General features: G+C 42.4%; 1 pseudogene; it reads left to right on the top strand.

Moving 5' to 3' along the window:
• The first annotated feature begins 948 nt into the window (after positions 1-948).
• LOC119878150 lies at positions 949-3,970 on the top strand (annotated as a pseudogene).
• The last annotated feature ends 4,562 nt before the right edge of the window (positions 3,971-8,532 follow it).

Below are 8,532 nucleotides of genomic sequence, written 5' to 3' on the forward strand. Positions count from 1 at the left end.
GTGGGGGATCCCGATAGCATGCCCCTTGGCATGCTCTTCCTCCAGGGTGGCCATGGGTACAGGTACTTTTTCACATTTGAAATACATTATTGCATATTTGCTTATGTTAAAAAAAAAAACTGTGTCCAAAACTTAAAGATTCTTATTTACTGATGCATTTAAATCTTTCTCATGATGATCTACGGCATTTAACATAGTAGTGAAATTGTTCGTATCTGTGCCTTCAGCAGCTTTTACTTCTGTACTTGTGGTGTTCCTGTTTATATCACTCGGATATCTTTTGAAAAACAATGACATACTTTAGAACCCTGAAGATTTCCCTGGTGTTTTTTTTTTTTTTTAGTGTCATACATTTCCATTTATTGGACCTACTGAATACATCAGTTAAATGTTTGCTTATTTTACATAAAGGGCCCATTTTCTTTTTTTTTTTGAATTTTTAATTTTTTTTTTAAATTTTTATTTATTTATGATAGTCACAGAGAGAGAGAGAGAGAGAGAGAGAGAGAGGCAGAGACACAGGCAGAGGGAGAAGCAGGCTCCATGCACCGGGAGCCCGATGTGGGATTCGATCCCGGGTCTCCAGGATCGCGCCCTGGGCCAAAGGCAGGCGCCAAACCGCTGCGCCACCCAGGGATCCCCAGAATTTTTAATTTTTTATTGGAGTTCAATTTGTCCACATATAGCACAACACCCAGTGCTCATCCCGCCAAGTGCCCCCCTCATTGCCCATCACCCAGTCACCCACCCCCACCCACTTCCCCTTCCACTACCCCTTGTTTGTTTCCCAGAGTTAGGTGTCTCCTGTTTTGTCACCCTCACTGATACTTTCACTCATTTTCTCTCCTTTGCCTTTATTCCCTTTCACTAATTTTTATATTTCCCAAATGAATGAGACCATATAATGTCTGTCCTTTTCCGATTGACTGTTTTCACTCAGCATAATACCCGGGACAGCTGCACCCCAATGTTTATAGCAGCAATGTCCACAATAGCCAAACTGTGGAAGGAACCTCGGTGTCCATCGAAAGATGATGGATCAAGAAGCTGTGGTCTGGCGGGAAGTCATGGCGGCTCACCTAAAGAAACGAGTGTACGACGAATTCACTAAGGAGGTCCAGCAACAACAGGAGGAAATTGCAACCAAGAAACTGCGATTGACAAAACCAAGTAAATCTGCAGCACTCCACGTAGATCTGTGTAAAGCTCCCTTCCCAGCGGATGCTTTGCAGTATCTACTCCAGTTTGCCAGAAAGCCTGTTGAAGCAGAAAGTGTGGAAGGAGTAGTTAGGATTCTCTTGGAACATTATTATGGAGAATGATCCATCTGTGAGACTGAAAATTGCATCATTGTTGGGTTTATTATCAAAGACTGCAGGATTTTCACCAGACTGCATTATGGATGATGCCATTAACATCCTGCAGAATGAAAAGTCTCATCAAGTCCTTGCTCAACTGTTGGACAGCTTGCTTGCAACTGGCACCAGACTCCCAGAGAATCAAGCTATCCAGATGGGATTAGTTGATGTAGCCTGCAAGCACCTCACAGATACGTCTCATGGTGTAAGAAATAAGTGCCTGCAATTACTTGGCAATCTTGGCTCTTTGGAGAAAAGTGTCACAAAAGATGGAGAAGGCCTAGCTGTCAGAGATGTCCAGAAGATGATAGGGGATTACTTCAGTGACCAAGACCCACGTGTCAGAACAGCAGCTATAAAAGCCATGTTGCAGCTTCATGAGAGAGGACTGAAATTACACCAAGCAATTTATAATCAGGCCTGTAAATTGTTGTCTGATGACTATGAACAAGGGCGCAGTGCTGCAGTCCAACTTATCTGGGTTGTCAGTCAGCTCTATCCTGAAAGCGTTGTCCCCATTCCTTCTTCTAATGAAGAAATTCGCTTAGTTGGTGATGCATTTGGAAAAATTTGCCCCATGGTCAATGATGGCTCCTGGGTGGTTCGAGTTCAGGCTGCAAAGCTGTTGGGCTCAATGGAACAAGTCAGTTCTCATTTCCTGGAGCAAACACTCGACAAGAAGCTCATGTCCGATCTCAGGAGAAAATGCACTGCACATGAACATGCCAAGGAACTTTACAGGTCAGGAGAGTTTTCCAGTGGCAGAAAGTGAGGAGGTGATGCTCCCAAAGAAGAAATAGATACAGGAGCTGTGAACTTGATTGAGTCAGGAGCTTGTGGAGCCTTTGTTCAGGGATTGGAAGATGAGATGTATGAGGTCCTCATTGCTGCTGTGGAGGCTCTCTGCGTGCTGGCCCAATCTTCACCTTCTTTTGCGGAGAAGTGCCGCCCTGATTTCCTGGTTGACATGTTTAATGATGAAATTGAGGAAGTACATCTGCAGCCCATACACAGCATGAGAAAAATTTCTAATAATATCACTCTCCGAGAGGATCAGCTTGACACTGTCCTGGCTGTGTTAGAGGATTCATCCAGAGATATTCGAGAGGCTCTTCATGAACTTTTATGCTGTACTAATGTTTCGACTAAAGAAGGGATTCATCTTGCACTGGCGGAGCTGCTGAAAAATTTAACCAAGTACCCTACTGATAGGGACTCTATATGGAAGTGCTTGAAGTTTCTGGGAAGTCGGCATCCAACCCTGGTGCTTCCCTTGGTGCCAGAGCTCCTGAGCACCCATCCATTTTTTGACACAGCTGAACCAGACATGGATGAACCAGCTTACATTGCAGTTTTGGTTCTTATTTTTAATGCTGCTAAAACCTGTTCAACAATGCCAGCACTGTTCTCAGATCATACCTTCAGGCATTATGCCTACCTCTGAGACAGTCCTTTCTCATCTTGTTCCTGCCTTAAGGTTACCAGGTAGAAAACTAGTGTCATCGGCCATTTCTCCCGGTATTGCGCCCCATGAGGACCCGTCCCATCAGTTCCTGCAGCAGAGCTCTGAAGGGTGTACAGTCTTCAGAGCACCGGAACCCTCAGGGAACCCAGAAGCTGCTGGAGTTCACCATCCAGGATCTTCAAAAACGTGGAGAACTTCAGTCTGAACTAGCAGGAGTCGCTGCCAGGAGTTCTCGGCTACCTATCTTTGGTGTCAGCTTCTTCTCCTCAAGGCCTTGCAAGAAAAGCTCTGGAATGTGGCTGCCCCTTTATATTTGAAGCAGAGTGACTTGGCCTCCACAGCAGCAAAACAGATCATGGAAGAGACCTACCAAATGGAGTTCATGTACAGTGGTGTGGAGAATAAACAGGTGGTGATTATACATCACCTGAGGCTGCAGGCCAAAGCCTTGCAACTTATAGTAACAGCACGGACTACTCGAGGAGTTGACCCCTTATTTGGATGTGTCAAAACTTTTTACAGGAAGTGGACTTTTTTCAGAGGTGTTTTATTGCGGATTTGCCCCACCTAAAGGACAGCTTTGTGGACAAACTTCTTGACCTTATGCCCCGACTCATGACATCCAAACCTGTGGAAGTGGTCAAAATTCTACGGACCATGCTGAGGCAGAGTACCTTCTTGCCACCTCCCCCTTCCAGAGCAGATCCACACACTTCAGCCAGCATCATTGAGCCAGCAGGTGAGTCAGACAACCCCTTGCAGTTTACATCTGGATTGGTTGTGGCCCTGCATGTCGATGTGACCCTGGAAATGTCCAGGACCCTCAGAGTGCTGTGAAGGTCCAGGTCTTCTATCCAGATGGCCAGGCTCAGATGATTCATCCTAAGCCGGCAGACTTGCAGAATCCTGGCCCAGGGCGCCACCGGCTTATCACTCAGGTGTACCCCTCCCATACTGGCCTGGACAGAACCATGCCAGGTGGATGTGAAGGCTGCTGCTGGCCTACAAACTCCAATTCCCGCATTCCCAAATCCCCCTGGATTGACGGTGGCGAAGTGTCACCCCAGGTGGAAACCAGCATCGAGGGCACCATCCCTTCAGCAAGTCTGTGAAAGTTTCCATAATGCCCAAACCTGCAAGGCGCTGAGTCACAAAGCATTGGTAGAGCTAAAGCTGAGAAAGACCTTCTTAGGTAGCAGAGTGAGCCGGAAGCCTAGAGCACTTCACCTGGAGCCGGCGTAATGGGCATGAGCACCATCACCCTTATCGTCTCATCTGGTTATCAAACACAAAATAAATTATTTTGCATTAAAAAAACAAAAACCTTCAAGTCCACACCTCTTCCTTCCCTGACTCCCCCCACCACCTCAATAAAGTTGAGAAAACAACAACAACAACAACAAGAATCTGTGGTCTATGATACAATGGAATATTACTCAGCCATTAGAAACGACAAATGCCATGAAAGGAGAGTGATGTTTGTCTACTTGTTGGGTTCATGTTGTTGTACGTGTGTGTGCAGCCAACCCAGCAGTGCTCATTATGTACCAGATCATCTACTAAGAATAGTCTTTTACCCAAAACCAGGAAAGAGGAGAGAGAAAGAACTAGTTTTGAGAGCTTATTTGATTTGGAAAAAGCATTACAAAAATCACGATTTCATTATACAGTAAGGGAGTAGCTTCCTTCATTCTCGTGAGGATTAACGATAGAGGGAGTCCTGTGAAATGAAGACCACTTTGTATTCCAATTTAATTTCTTGAATTTCTTAATTGTTTCCTTTTCTTTTTGGTTTTTACTGACATTCAAAAACTGAAAAACTTCTAGCTCATAACTTTGTTTGCATTTCTAGGTCCTTGCAGCAACAAAAGGAGATTGTCATATTAGGACTAGAACTTTAAGTGAGTCCTAAAGTATTGGAAGAAAATTCTAAAATATACATTGAGGTTCTACAAGGAAAAGATTGAGTTTAAACAAAAGAGCCTGAGCTAATTCTTCCAGAAGGTTTGTTACTTTGAATTCAGAGCCCTTTTACAAGTATATTAGAAAAATAAGTAGTCCCACAGTATCAGTCGATTCATGTATAAATGAGAAGAGGGCTACATTAATGAAACTACCTCTAAAGTAGTTGACTGCCAAGCTGATTGTTAATTGGTTATTATGGAAACAGGAGAACCAACTCACACACTTAGAAATGAGGTCCCAGACTGGAAGCACTGGTAAATGTAGCTGCTCATAATCTAAGTTAAATAATTCCTTGACAATCTGAGTAGATCTATATCATCATGGTGGTCTTATATGTAATTTAGGGTGTTTAGTAGGAAATTATTGAATGGACTTCATGATTCTCTAGAGCTTATTTTTGAGAGGTGCTAGTGAATCAGGAGGGAAAAAAATAAATGCTCAAAAAAGTCCTATTGCCATCTTACACATTTGGGGAAACTGTAAGAATATGTCCAAAGAATCTTGGTCTTCAATACTTTTATATACAGTAATAACTAACACCATAAAATAGCACTTATTTAGATAGAATTGATGTAGACGTGGCAGTACTACAATCCTTTTCTAACAATGTCTGAGTGTTTGTAGTACTTAAGACCTTTCCATCAGGCATCAACATTAAATATTGAATACCTCTAGAAAGTGTGAAAATAATTTTGTCTTTGGAAGTAGTTAACGTGCGTTTTTCCGTGTGTCCCATTGGACTTTTCTAGTGATGATTCTCCTAGGATGCTTTTCAGTAGGTGTCTGGATTTTATGGACTAAAAGCTGATATTTTCTTTTATAATTGAAATCTGTAAATTATCTTTATACTTAATTTCTATGTCCATTCATAGCAAAAAGTAAGCAAAATATCCCAAGACAAAGAATGATGGTTCCCCCCACCCACCAACTTGAGCATAACCGTTGCGGACAAGAACTGTCGGAGATCTATGTGTGTGTATCTGTACATACATCCATGCATACATGGCAAGATTTAACAGAAATCACAATTCCGACATCATCTGTGGTTTATGTCACAGCTCTCTCTGTCGTCAGCCTCTGTTTTTCCCCTCTTTGGGGCTTTCGTTGAAAAATACTCAGCCTCATATCTTTTGCTCTGCGACTTTAACTGTAATCCTTGAATTCTAATTCAGTTCAGAAACCCTAGTCGTAGAACTCATGAGTCTCCAGATTTCCATGACTGTCTACCAAAATTGAAAATCCTATAGGTTTGGCCTTTTTTTTTTAAACTAAAGACTTAAAAGCAGAAAAGAAAAAAAATGCTTCTTTCTGTCTTGACGAAACATTGAGGAAGAAACTGCAAACAGGAATACAGGTGGAAGCACTCCTTCTGTAGCCCTCCCCTTGTACTTTTAAAAGAGTTTTGTCATGGGGTTAATGATGGAGAAAGTTGACAACAGGCATTGTATATGTCTGCTGTTCGCAAACTGTATTGTGTGACCGTATTTTTTTCCCAGTCATTGAAAGGATTCTCCCAGTGTGATACCTCTTAATTTAAAAAAAAAGTGTTTTTTTCTCCTGTAAAATAGTCATCATTTGGAACTGGAGGGTATTACGCTCAGTGAAGTAAGTCAATCGGAGAAGGGCAAACATTATAATGTCTCATTCTTTTGGGGCATATAAAAATAGTGAAAAGGAATAAAGGGGAAAGGAGAAAAAATGAGTGGGAAATATCAGAAAGGGAGACAGAACATGACAGACTCCTCACTCTGGAAAATGAACAAGGGGTGGAAGAAAAGGAGGTAGGGGGGGTGTGTGGGGTGACTGGGTGACGAACATTGAGGGGGACACTTGATGGGATGAGTGCTGGGTGTTATGCTATATGTTGGCAAACTGAACTCCAATAAAAAAATCATCATTATTTTATGACATTTATAAAATGCAGTAAAAGATAAGGAAACCATCCTGAGAGGCAGGATGCCTCTCTCATTTGGCCAGCTTTTTAACATGTTCTACTTATTTTCCTCCCTATTATTTAAGGCTTTTTTGTATGTATGCACTGTCTTTTTTATTGGCTATATTTTTGAGGAAGAAGCTCTTCAATTTACAGGTGCTGTATATTTTATAGTCATAAATTCATTGATTTCTAGAAATACACATTTGCTTCCATGTATCCATTAGAGTGCAACAATCCTGAACTCCTAGGGATTTTTCACTGATGAAAGTTGTTTTTATACTTCCCTGTTGTATTGAAGCAGGTCTGAAGACCAGGAAGAAAGCTGACTAGTGATCTGAATTGCAAAATGTTGAGAACTAACCAGTGGGTTGTCATGGTGCCTAATGACTCTTGTGTGTGTGTGTGTGTGTGTGCCTAATGACTCTTAAGTACAAAGGAAGTTTATTAATTATTTGAAGTAAAGACAACACAGTCATTTGTAGGAGATCCTTAGCTAGAAAGTTTTAATATTCTTTGAAGAAATCAATACAACCAAACCTTAGAAAGTTTTAGAAGTTACCAAAAAATCAAAACCTGAGCTGCAAAAAAGAAAAGTCATGTATCTGAGGTGACAAACGTAAGGGAAGCAAGCAAGTGCAGGAAAGCTGGAAGCTCTCGATTGGTTGTGGCCACAGAGAGTTTGGACAAGACAGCAGGATGTGCCACTTTTGTTTTGTAGGGAAGTGTCATTTGTGACCGTCATATTTGTAAATAGGTTTTCCGTTGGTTTTGGCGGCAACAATGTTTGCCACTCCTCTGGTCTAACTGGACCGAGACATCCCTCACTTCTATTACCGCTAGTCCATGTGTGCAGTGCTGTTGGTTGGCTTTGGAAATGTGAACTTTGTGGATAAAACAGGGAAGTTTCTCTGGCATCGAGTGGCACACAAGGCTCTGTAGGGATGGTGTGTGTGCATGCGTGCGCATGAGATACTCTCATAACAGGAAATATACAGTACTCAATTTCATCAACAGTAGCTCAAATTTAGTTACTGAAACAGGTTTCAATGAACATTGTATTCTCTGCTTCAGGTTTTTGTAGAAGTGACAAAATTGGACAGTGTAATACCGTAAAGAACTACAAATTCACTAGAATATAGCTGACCTCCCCGCAACGTGGGGATTAGGGGTCCCGACAGCATCCCCCAGCACAGCTGAAAATCCACGTATAATTTTTGATTCTGCCAAAACTTGACTGTTAGTTAGTAGCCCACTGTTGATTGGAACCTTACCGATGATATAACCAGTAGATTAATATGTATCTTACAATGAAGTGAGCTAGGGAAAAGAAAATGTTATTTTTTTTTTTAATTTTTATTTATTTATGATAGTCACAGAGAGAGAGAGAGGCAGAGACACAGGCAGAGGGAGAAGCAGGCTCCATGCACCGGGAGCCCGACGTGGGATTCGATCCCGGGTCTCCAGGATCGCGCCCTGGGCCAAAGGCAGGCGCCAAACCGCTGCGCCACCCAGGGATCCCCAAGAAAATGTTATTAAAATCATAAGGAAGAGGGGCGCCTGGGTGGTGCAGCCATTGGGCTCCTGGGCGATGCCGTCAGTTAAGTGCCTGACTCTTGGATTTGGCTCAGCTCATGATCTCATGGTCTCTGGATCAAGCCCTGCATCGGGACTCATGCTCAGCAGTGAGTCTACTTGGAATTCTCTCCCTCTGCCCCTCCAACTCGTGTACACACTCTTTCTCATTCTCTCTTAAATGACTAAATCTTTAAAAAAAGAAAATCATGGGAAGTAAAGACATCTATGGTGCT

The sequence above is a fragment of the Canis lupus genome, unplaced genomic scaffold, assembly GCF_011100685.1.
Source record: "Canis lupus familiaris isolate Mischka breed German Shepherd unplaced genomic scaffold, alternate assembly UU_Cfam_GSD_1.0 chrUn_S1012H1180, whole genome shotgun sequence".
Lineage (NCBI taxonomy): Eukaryota > Metazoa > Chordata > Mammalia > Carnivora > Canidae > Canis > Canis lupus.